The sequence below is a fragment of the Mobula birostris genome, chromosome 14, assembly GCF_030028105.1.
Source record: "Mobula birostris isolate sMobBir1 chromosome 14, sMobBir1.hap1, whole genome shotgun sequence".
NCBI lineage: Eukaryota > Metazoa > Chordata > Chondrichthyes > Myliobatiformes > Myliobatidae > Mobula > Mobula birostris.
Genome location: NC_092383.1, coordinates 74,980,543 through 74,993,117, shown reverse-complemented (window position 1 = coordinate 74,993,117; position 12,575 = coordinate 74,980,543). Strand labels below are relative to the sequence as shown.

General features: G+C 43.3%; 1 protein-coding gene and 1 long non-coding RNA gene across 6 annotated transcripts in view; one reads left to right on the top strand and one right to left on the bottom strand.

Moving 5' to 3' along the window:
* foxp4 (forkhead box P4) overlaps positions 1-12,575 on the bottom strand; it is a 465,538-nt gene that overhangs the window by 127,114 nt on the left and 325,849 nt on the right. The window lies entirely within an intron of this gene.
* Positions 430-3,681, top strand: LOC140209522 (uncharacterized). Its single transcript, XR_011889007.1, has 3 exons — positions 430-803; positions 1,489-1,583; positions 2,591-3,681. It is a non-coding gene; the product is annotated as an uncharacterized lncRNA (long non-coding RNA).

The following is a 12,575-nucleotide window of genomic DNA, read 5'->3' as shown; positions in this document are numbered from 1 at the left end:
TCTGTTGTTCGCGCTTTCTGCCTGTAACACGGTATCAAGCACAGCTCCAGAAAAGAGAACTCGAATAGTTTGCTTCCATGCCGACTCCACGAAGGAAACGACTCTCTGCGGAAGCATAACAGGAGTTTGACGCGAAAATGTAGTTTGGTCTCCGGAGAGTGTGTGTGTTTTTTTCTCTCTCTCTGGAATGGGAAGAGTCACTTTCTGTGGCTTCAGATGTCGTGGGGTAACTGAAACGTTCGGTCCTGCGCCACTAGAGGACGGACTAACATCAATCTGTGACGGTGTCAAAATGAAAGCAGGTCAGAGATACAGTACAGCAACAAACACGCAAGCTCTTTCGCAAGGTGACATCGATCTGTTCCCACCCCCTTTCGCATGGTTCAAAATCAAAATTAGCTGTTTGTGTGCGCGTCCCCTAAACTTGAAACAAAACCGGCGTACTTTGCCGAGTATTCCCTTCTTTGCAAGTCATTCCATTAACTTTGAAAGCCTGTTTACAATGAGTCTTCAGTTCACCGTCTGGATAGTATCCGAAATCAAAAGTAAACAGTTTCTGGCTGTGGCTCAGTGGGTAGCACCCACGATTCTGAGCCAAAAGGTCGTGAGTTCAAATTTCATTTCGTATTCGTGATCCGGGCCCATTCTGTGAGTGCAGTATTGAAGCTTTGCAGCGGTTGTTGAAATGTTAAGTTGAAACTCTGCCGGCCTTCTCCAAGAGGACCCTAACGCTATTTGAAGAGCAATGGAGTTGAGATCCCCGTCTCCAAGGCAATAGATACACTCGGTGGCCACTTTATTAGGTACAGGAGGTTATTTTCGTGGTCTTTTGCCCATCCACTCGTGTTGTGTCTCTTCAGTACACCACTGTTATAATGTGCAGTTCTTTGAGATATTTTCACCTTCCTGTCGGCTTGAACCAGTCTGGCCATTCTCCTCTGACCTCTTTCATTAACAAGGTGTTTCTGCCCACATAACCGCGCTGATCGGGTGCTTTTTTTTTGTTTTTCGTACCATTGGCTCTAAACTCTTAGAGACTTGTGTGTGAAAATCCCAGGAAAATCAGCAGTTTCTGAGATACTTAAACCACCCTGTTTGGCACTAACAATCATTCCACAGCCAAAGTTACTTAGATCCCATTTGTTCCAATTCTGATGTTTTGTCTGAGCAACAACTGAACCTCTCGTCCACGTCTGTATATTTTTAGGGATTGAATTGCTGCCAGCGGATCTGCTGATTCGCTATTTGCATCAATAAGCAGGTGAACCGGGGTACCAAAAAAGTGGCCACAGTGTGTAGTTCCCTGTTACCAGGGCAACAGATATATTCCTTGGCTGGAGCAGGTTATCTCCACAGCTGTCCTGAGAGTTTACTGATTATGAGCAGATTGCAGCCCACTTTACAAACGTGATCACACTACAAAGATACTTCATTGTTAAAATTTATATCCTGAAGTTGCATTATAACTTTGATCAATACTTTCAATAGAGAAATCTGGTCTAACTCAATTTTGCCCTTGGATTTGAGTTTGGAGAACCATTCTCCTTATGAGGCAATCCACTTTAAACTCGATGGACACAAAGGTTGGTACTGAGTTTGTTCATTTCATTCCCGATAACAACTGCATGCAAAAATAGGTTGAATGTTACTGAATTTGAGAGGAGGAACATCACGTTGATAGAGACATTCTACTTTCACATTGATTTGATATAACTGACCTCATTTCTTATAGAAACTTTGCCAAGGATGGTCCCACGCCCACCTATGAAAGGAAAAGGGTTGACCATGGGGCTAGCAACCACAACCATATAAAAATACAATAATGCCAACAGAAGCTCCAAGGATCTCATCCTTAGGAGAAGAAGGATACATATGAAGGTGGGCTACATCTGGGGATAACTTGAAAGACTGGTCCCAGGGCAGAAGACTCTGGTGAGTTTCTGTCAGCGGGTTTGCTCCAGTATAGGTGTTGGTCTTAGAAGAAGAGGAAGATTCCTCCTATAGAGCTAATTGATGACCTTTCAAAGATTAACTCTCTGTAATAGGGCTAATTATATAAAGAAGGCATCTATCCAGTAGGGCCCCTTTGAAAGGTATCTTGTTGGAGAGGCCTTCTGTGAAAGGTATCCAATTGGAATTGCCTTCTTTGAAACATACTTCTCTCCAGTAAATTCATTTGGGGTCCATCCAACAGAGCTCTTTTCAAAGATGCTGTCTCTCGAGTAAGGTCCTTCAAAAGGAATCTCTATGGAGAAACCTTCTTTAGAGGTGGCAGATGGAGAAAGGGGTCTGATTGGAGACACCTTCTTTTAAAATTAGATCTGTTGACCAGATGCCATTAGTGTACATTCAGATGAGCTTCTTTCAAAATCAGGCCCTTTAATTTGAGTTGGACACTGAAGCAACTATTTAAGTTACAATCAAAAGATGCCACTCAATTAGTTTCTGACCTTTATTACTGTACTGTTGTCAACTTATTATAACAAAACCTCCTGGATAGAAGATGAATGTGTAACTCAGATGTTCCACTTTCTACTTCTGGTTTCTTTATGTGTGTTTTAATATAAATATTTATTTCATATCCCTGCAGGTTACACACGCCAAATCCTCAGCAAATTCACCACAAGCCACATATCGACTCATATCCTGCCTGGGTCAGGCATCATGCAGTACAGCTATGCAACTCGGTGCCAATCTGCATTCCATCCTTTCAAAAGTTTTCTTCTCCTCAATGCTTGTTTCATCAGAGCAGGAAGTAAAAGCATCTTTTTAAAAAAAAAAAAAAAACAAAACATACTTCAATCCATTACGAACAAATTAGTGTGTGTTGGTTGATATTGATTTCACTGTGTATGGAATTCACTTTTCTGCCATCCTGTCAACTCAGTACTGTACTGAGTGAGACATCCTGGTTAGGCTGGTGGAACTCTTGCTTCTGATTGTGAAGATTCTGGGTTCAAGTCTCAAGTGCAGACTTGACTCCCACATCACTACATGACAAAACTTCCAAAAGTCTTTTATGGTGTGTAAAACACTATTTCAAATGTCCTGATATTGTGAAGAATGTTTTCTTTCTTTCTCACGCTGACATTTTGGAGGTATGCCTTGTTGGAATAGGTATTAAGTTAAACCAATGGTAGGTTGGCTTGATTGAATGGATTTTAGTGTGACTGTAAACTCAGCAGCCACTTTGTTTCAGAATGGAATCTGATGTCGTCGTCTTCTGCTGCTCTAGTCCATCCATTTCAAGATCTGATGCATTGTGTGTTCAGAGATGTTGTTCTGCACACCACTGTTGTAACAGGTCTGATGTCTTATGGTCTTGTAGGAGAATGCGGTTGAGGGGGAATTGGATCAGCCATGCTGAAATAGTGGAGCGAACTCAATGGGCAAATGCCCTAACTCTGCTCCTATGTCTTATGGTCTTATGGTGTGGTTAGTTAAGTCAATGTCACCTTTCTGACTGGTTCAACATGACTAGCCATCATCTAAGCTGCATGGGTGTGTGGCCACACAGTAACCAAAATGCTCCCATGTACATAGCCTTTATTGCCGTACAACTGGAATGATCTTTAATATAATGTTTCATTAAATTGCTGCGCTGTTTTTGGGCAGTGTAAAAATGTCCTTCTCAGACCAATAGTTGATCCATGCAGTGGAAAAAAAAATAAACTGAATGTTGCTGGCCATCCTCCTCTGATCTCCCTCATTAACAAGGCATTTTCACCCACAGAACTGACACTCATTGGATTTTTTTCTGTTGTTTGCTTGCACAATTCTTGTAAACTCTGGAGACTGCTGTGTGTGAAAATCCCAGAAGATCAGCAGTTTCTGAGATTCTCAAACTACCCCGTATGCACCAACAATCATTCTAAACTTAAAGTCACATTTCTTCCCCATTCTGATGTCTGGTCTGAGCCACAGCTGAACCTCTTGACCATGTCTACATGGTTTTATGCACAAGTTTCTGCCATGTCATTGGCTGATTAGATATTTGCATTTACTTATGTATCTATAGAGATACAGCATGGAGGAGACCTTTGCAGTCCTTTGCACCACACTGGCTCAGCAACCCCCATATACAATTAACCTTAAACTGATAAGGGGGCAATTTACAGTGACCAATTGCCTAGTATGCCTTTGGACTGTGGGAGGAAACCAGAGCATTAACAAACAGGTGAATAGGTGTACCTAATATTCTGGCCACTGAGTGTGTGTATATGTATATATGAGGGGGAGGGGGCTGGCAAGGTAGTGAGAGATAATGAGGCTGCCATTCAGTGGCTCCTAGATCAGAAGTCCAACCTGCTCCTTACTTTATTGCTTTCTTTTACTGAGTACCAGTCACTTCTCAAAGGAGCCACCATTCCGTATCCCTAAGAGGTTTACTCACAGGTGGGAGGTAATAGTGATGTCGTGAATACTCGCTGATCCCCCCCCCCCCGCAGTACAGTCGAGGCAAATCCCATTGCACGATGAACCAAGACAAACAGAACCCTTTATATTAGAATAATGATATTGAAATAAGCCATCGAAAAGTAGAGTAGGAAAAGGATGTACCGGGGAGAAAATTAAAATGAACAGAGCAAAAAGGGGGAAAGACAAGGGGAACACACTTCGCTGTGGAATCCCACGCAGGCTATAATTTTCTTTGAAAATTCGGTGACATCCCACACTTCGATATAAAACGTATTTCTGTTTGTCTTCTAAAAGTTACAACGGTAGGGTTAGGAACACTGACATTGGGAGAAAAAGAGCAGCAAGGCTGAGAGGGAGTTGGAAAAAAAGGAAAAGGGAATAAATGGGAAACAAGAGTTAAGGAACGCGAAGGAAAGGAAGATTGAACCAAAATGTGCGATTAAAATAACAACATGGGGGTGGGGGTGAAAGATAGAAAGAGAGAGAGAGAGAGAAAGGATAGAGAGAGAGAAGCGATATACTGAGGAGATAGAAAGTTAGAAAGAAGAGATAGACTGCAGAGATGGAGAGAAGACAGAGATAGAAAATAGATATAACAAAGATAACAGAAAAAGACAGGTACGGCGATGTGAGTGAGAAGAAATCGCATTTGAGATAATTTTAGAAAGAAGAATTAGTCGGTGGAGTTGTAGGAAGTTGTTTGTGGAAATGCGTTATGCATGCGTACCTGTCTAAATGCAAATGCGGCGTGTGTTTGTGCACACCTGCCCTTGCCTATGACCATCTGCGAGGGTGCTGAATGAGGCCGGGTTGCCTTTGTATTTTGTTTTTGCAACGACTACTCTGAATGGGGACCAGTACCAGGAGCCGGAGAACGAGCAATAGCTTGCGGAATAAACGGACAAGCGCGGAGAGTGTGCAGAAGAGGGAGAAGATCTTGTAAATGTGAACAGCCCATAAACACAGCGAACAAGGCAGGAACTGGAACAAATTGGTACATTGGCAGCAACAGTAGCGTCGCGTTAATTTGCCTTCACTGCTAGTCTGCCTGAGAACTAAATGAAAGCATATAATTAATTGCTCTCCTGCTTCCCATTTTCCACTGACAACCCATAAATTTTATTTTATACACACTTTCATTGACATTTTCAAGTTTCAGGCATAATAATTACCAGAATATAACACCTTCATTTTGTGGTAGCAGTAACTGGCTGATTGACGAGTAAGTTGAATAAGGTGCAGTAAAAAGGTTGATGGCATTAATTGCTCCTATAATCTAATATCGCAAAAGGCAGGAGAGGGGGAAGAGACTGCGAGAGAGAAGTGACACGCAGTTCGAGTCTCCGCAATCCGACACCACGTTTCCACAAAAACACTGAAACAAAGCGCAACCGTCCCCCTCTCAAAACAACGTCGCGGCTTGATCATTACCACGCAGTGAGACCTAGTGCTCGGGAATCGACTGTTTCGTTTCGAGATGCTTTGTTCATTTTACAGTCAACGGTTTGGCCATGAGTATCTCGACTTTACTCGGACCTAATTAGCAAACTGGGACCCCAGTGTTTCCTTTCGCTGCCACGGACGATGTGGAGTCGCTAACTCTAGTCTAGTCGCTTTAGTTCAGCCAGCTAACCCGGTTAGCTGAGCTCACTTGGAACACCCCCCCCCCACCCACTTTCATTCCCCAACACCCAAACGTCATCTCGAATCATTTTAAAAGCAGAGGAAATTCGAAATGTTGAAGGAAAACCAAAAAGAAGAATCCCAGGTGGTTTCCCCGCCCAGTGTCCAGCACATTAATCCTAGATTTCTGGGGATTCCAGAACAACCTTGACAGGTTGGTAAACTCTAGCTGATACTCAGTCAAGAGAACTAAACTGTGTCACATGAGCTCTCGCTGCGGCTGGATTCTGAGCAGGGGATGGATGGGTGTGTGTTCTTCTCCGAGGATCGTCACCTTGTACCCCGGATTAAGTCCCTTGGCCACCAGCAAATTGCGAAGGGGGCCAGGATTATGAGGTCTAGAAACCCCTCAGAATAAATGGATTCGGGGTCGGCTTCGCAACCACCTGAATACCCACCAAAAGACAAGTCAGTTGGAGAAGCCATGTGTGAGATTCACTCACCAGCCTGCGAGAAGCGCGGGGACGAGCTCAGCCTTGGCACTGAAGCTCACGGATTTCACACAGGAAGAACCCCCAACAGGGCCGACATTAATGGGCCATATCTTCCATCAGCATCGGGCAGACAACAGCGAAGGAAAGAGGGCGATGCAGGGCGCAAAAGAGTCTTCCAGTGCAGTTTGTTATCTCCTTTTGAGTCACTGAAGTCCATGTACATTGGTGAGGTTTTGGCACCCGCGCGTGTTAATTACTGAAGACGTGAGTTATCTAGAAGTAAGTTAGAGTTGTAGGAATGCACGCAGGCCTGTGGGAATGAAAACACCATTGTTTGAGACTGGCTCAGCGTGCGTCAGAGACCGTGAGAGTCATAGTGGGCCTGAGCACATGGCGCAGGTATTTGGGAGCGACAAGTGTTTGAAAGTGATGGCAAGCACACAGGAGGATGTGCATGTGATATAGGGGGTTGGCAGTTCCAATACAGTGACTATACTTAAACACGAGAAAGTCCTCAGATGCTGGAAATCCGAAGCAACACACACAAAATGCTGTAAGAACTCAGCAGATCATTCAGAATCTATGGAAATGAATGGATAGTCGACGTTTCGGGCCGATACCCTTCTTCAGAACTGAGGAGGAGGGGTGAAGATGCCGGAATCACGACTAAACTTGTTGAAGGGCAAGCCATTTCACACAGAATTGAATTGAGGAGATATTTTTTCTGTCAGAAAGAATTTCACAGTTTCGCCTCTTTATCACAGAAAGTAGATGACACCAGATTACTAAACATTTACAAGTCGGAGTTGTGCATTCAGGGCTAGGGTCGGGTACTGTTCTTAGACTATTTAGCCTTCCGAGGGAATCAAACGATATGGAGAGAAAGGAAACACCCACTTGCAGTAATCCTACTCTAATGCCAGTATATACTCCCCATGTTTCCATCGACTCCCCTCAGATTCCACCACTCACCTGCACACTAGGGGCAATCTACAGCGGCCCATTAAACCTATCAACTCGTACGTTTTTCAGATGCGGAAGAAACAAGAACGTGCAAAGAGGTCACCCGCGGTCCTGACAGCCCAGGTCATAGGAGCTGTGGGGTGGCAGATCCACTAGCTGCGCCGCTATATTTTTTTTCCAAATTTACATTCTGGGTGATCTTGACAAATGGCAATTCTGACCGGGTTGGAAAATGAGCCAATTTATCCATAGGGTCGCCAAACAATTCTGCACGTGACAACGTATCTTGCAGTGACGAATGACAATTCGCTATTAGAATAATCCGATAAACCCAGCAGCTAATTCGCCAGCAAGAAGCATCTACGAACAATCCTTCCTCGGGACCACACTGAAGCATCACGAATCTAAAGCGGGAATTCAAAGCTTTTTGATTGGCTTCTGTAAGCATAACCTCCTCCGCCTCAGTTTATGGGGGTAGTCTGACACAGACAACATGGGGAGCCACAGACCTTTCCGGTCTAGCGGTACAAGAGGCAGCAGATACTGGAACTCAGTGGGTCGAGTAGTGTGTGTGTGGGGGGGGGGGGGGGGGTCTAATAATTATCGACGTTTCAAGTCGAAACCCTGCACCGGGAGTTTTTTCTCTCTCCATGCACCAGAGGGGAGTTAGAGCGGTCAGTAACAGAGGAAGGCTCTTAGATGGCGCGATTTTACTATGCTGCTAATTTATAGAGGCTCAAAAAGTTCCTACAAAACCCCGACCTTCCGGGGTTGCAAATTTCCCCGTTAAGCAGGAATTTACAGTCTAAATTCTGCCGTTGTCAAATTGACAGAATTTTTGCTGATGCCTGATCTCAGCACCTATTATCTATTTCACCATTAAAAAAAATAATCTCTCAGAATATTATCCGCACAAAGCCTCTCCCGCCATTAAACCTGTCAATTAAACCTCCTGTTAATGGAGCCACAACTTCCAACTGGATTAGTCGCTTTTAGCAATTTAACAGTTATCTGAAGCGATCTTAGAAACTAATGCTCCGTTTCAAGGGACGTTAAAAGGTCGAACTTTCGAAACCTCACTGGCTAAATTGGTAAATACACACCGTAGCCACAATCTCCCCACAAATGAGTTTGGGTATTAGCGGAGACCTCCGTCCGTTAGGTGGAGAGTGTGCCTGGTGAAATCACTTTCCCGTTATCTCTGCATTTACACAGATAGAGTGATGTCAGGTCTGGGCTGAGTCAAATCCACGTATACGTAGCATAGGTAAGTGTTGGTGAGATATTGAACTACAAAGGGCACTGCAAATAAATTTAATCTAATCTTCCCTAGGCGTCTACGGACGTGGGATACTGTATCTCCCAGCAATAAGTGCACAATAATTAATAGCGAGAATCCCGATCTGTTTTCATCCCCTTACCAAACTCTCGGGCATCAAATTTGTGAGTTTGCCTCGATGATGTGACTCGACACGGTGGAACCAATACGGGTTAGGGCTGATGTTGGGGAGCAATCGATTTTCCTGGACCCACCGTTCATAGCAACGTAAAAACGTGAATCAAAAGTTTTATTCTATGTTTTGAAAGAGGGAAAATACACGTGGGAGAAAATATAGGGAATGGGGTTGGATGAGAGGAAGGGGAGGGAATGATCATCATCGCATAACTGTGCCATGGGAAACTAGGAGAAAGAGTGAGCAAAGTGGATTCCTGTAGGTGAGGCACAGTTAAGAGAGGTTTGGATAAATACAAGAATGGGCGAGGTTGGGAAGGATATGGTTCAGGCAGGTATATGGGACTAGGCGCCAGACCAGGTCGGCCTGAACTAAATGGGCTTAAGGGACTGTTTCAGTACTCCAGTATTCTACATCTATAGAAACTGGCAGGTACCTACTGAACTAGAGTAGACAATTCTTCACCTCCCGTTCCTTCATAACTGTGCCCCCGCTACCTGCGTTTTAGAGAGAGCCCGCCCGCTTTCTCCGTGCCCCTAAGAGAATAGTGACTCTGTGGTCAGCGAACGCCGATGTTCTTTCATTTATCTTTACAGAGGGTTGATTATTACGGTACACTTTCACCTTGCATGACCTGACAGTACTGTGTTGGCCTTCCCCGTGCACCACTAATGTCCCGCTGCATCGTGAAAACACCAAAGGGAATAAATAACTAATACTGAACAAACATTCGTTCTCATTGTAAAATGCATAATTAAAATGAGAGGTAATTACCGAGTACTCATTAAAACAATGCTAATTAAGCTACATGAGTGGCCTTTATTCAATTAACACACACAACAAACAGTGTTTCCAAACCACTTAGCATATACACTATTAGATTATTGTCGCATATTCTTCTCATTTATATTCTCTTTAGCTAATCCCAGAACCATTATTGAAACAAAGCGCGTGGCTGGGGGAACAGCAAGTCTCGGAAACAGCTTCGCAGCGAGCTCAAAGCTAAAGGACGGACAAGAATGGGACTGAGCATTTCAAATTGGACTCTAATGAGAAGACATCCGCGCTGCCTCTGAAGACTTTGTAGAGTCATTAAGATGCTTGTGGCGTGGCCGGAGTCACTGACGAGGTTTCTTTAATTGACAGAGGTCAAACTCAATACTGCGCAGAAGAAAAGCGAGAGCTAAAATAGATTTACAAAGCCGTGCCGTGTGGCGCGCTGTAAAACTGAGTAATTACAATGATTGTTTGAAGAGCCTCTGAAAACTGATTTAATAAAAAAAGAGGAAAGAAAGTTGGAACTGTGTCCCAGCGGCGCACGCGGGTGCAAAAATGCTTTGTCTTCCCTTGCTGGAGGGATGATAGACATGCCCATTACACAAGGGGTTGAAAACAAGATAACAGTCACATTCCACACCCATGCTCCCCCCCCCCCACCCACCCTGCAACTTCCAGCCTTCATCTTATTGTCCTGTCGATGAGCTCACAGTCGGGAAATCCATGGCTCTTTTCTTCCCTTGAGGCCAAACTGCAGCTAGAGTCGCAGTCGGCTATGACCCACTCTGATGCATGAAGTTGGTCGGGGTTACTCGAATTCTGTCTCGTATTTCCTCTCCCTCCAAACTATCCGGCATTCACACACCCTGGGCTCACGATATGAACCTTTGACCCTCAATGGGTGCTTGACATTTGTCCCTTACACGTCGCAAGCCCTACTCCACACGCACTGAATTCTGTTCTGTTTCTGCTGGACACAAGAAATAGAAAAAGGATAGGCCATTTGGCCCTTAAACTTGCCCCCCCCGTTCTGTTTTGCCACTTCCCAGCATAAATCCCATATCCCTTAATTTCCAAACAATTTCCTTCTTAAATGTACTGTGATTTCTTCAGAATAAGGAATTCAAAAAGTTTACCACCCTCTTAAGATATTTCAGTCCAGCTCTGTTCTGAATGGCTAACCTCTCACTTTGAGGCCATATCTACCTTATTTCTATATACACCAGACAACAATCATCCCTGCATCTCACCTGAAAAGTCCCTTATGAAACTTAAGTGTTTCAATCAGATCATTTTTAATTCCTCTGCAGAGAGTATAGGCCCAATTTGCTTAATCTTTCCTCATACAACTGGTTTGCCTCTTCTAATGAACCTTCACTTAACTTCCTTTACCATAAGTATATCCTCTCAATAGCAAGTAAGCCAGATCTGTAAATAATATTCCAGATATGATCTCACAGGGTCACTACAAAATTGCAGCATGTCACTATATAGCTCATATCCTTTTGCAATAATGGCAACATACTAAGTTCTTCCTATGTGCATATTTTTTTCAATAATTTAACTTCAGTGATTCAGACTCCGAAGTCCCTTAGCACCAATACCTGTCAGTCTTTGCAGAAAGTGCAGATGCAGGAAATCTGAAATAAAACAGAAGATGATAGAAACTCATAGGTCAGGTCTCATCTGTGGAAAGAGATACAGTTAACCATCTGAATCTGGAAACTTTCATCAGAACTTTGTCCTCTCATCATAAAAGAAAAACTACTCTACCTTCCAACATTTAACCAACATTGATTATCTCATTTTTCTACATTATATTATATCTGACACATCCTTGTCCATTCATTTAACCTGCCTTCATCCCCATGAGCTTCTCTACATCCAGCTGACAATCAATATCACCACCTAGCATTTTAACATGAGCAAACTTGGATATATTACACTTGATCCTCTCAAACAACTGAGTGATTGAGATTGTGAAGAAGTGAACAATTAACTCCCTGTGGCACTCCACTAGTCATAACCTTCCAACTTAACAATGACCAGTTTACTCCTATTCTGTTTTCTGTTAATTCACCAATGCACATTCCAAAAAAGAACATTACTTTTAGTACCATGCAGCTCATTTTATTTAATAATATTATGGGTGGCATGATATCAAACTTCTTCTGGAAGTACAAATATAAGACCATAAGACATAGGAGAAAAATTAGGCATAGTTAGTTTATTATTCCTTCTCCTCATAACCTAATCAAGAAATTAACCTCTGCTTTAAATACTCCCAATGACTTGGCCTCCACAGCCATCTGTGGCAATGAATACCACAGATTCGCCACCCTCTGACTAAATAAATACCTATTCATCTCAGTTCTAAAAGGAAGTCCTTATATTCTGAGGCTCTGACCTCTAATTCTAGACTCTCACACTACCGGAAACATTCTCTCTGTGTCAGCTCTATCCAGGCTTTTCCATATTTGGTAGCGTTCAATGAGATTCCCCCCTCATCCTTCTGGACCTGTATAGAGCCATTACATGCTCAGCATATGTTAATCATTTCATCCCCAGGAACACTGTTGCAAAACTCCTCTGGACACTCTCCAATGTCAGCACATCCTTCCTCAGATATGCAGCCCAAAACTGCTCACAATACTCCAAATGCGATCTGGCCAACACCATTGTTACTGCAAAGTAGGTAGTTTGTCAACCATAACCTTCCTTCTCATGACAAACTCATGCTCTAACATGCGCCAAATATTTTTCCTTTCTCAGAATAAATGTTGACTACACATAATTCTATTATTTTTGAAGAAACTTTTTCCCACTTGTTTAATAACAGATTAAC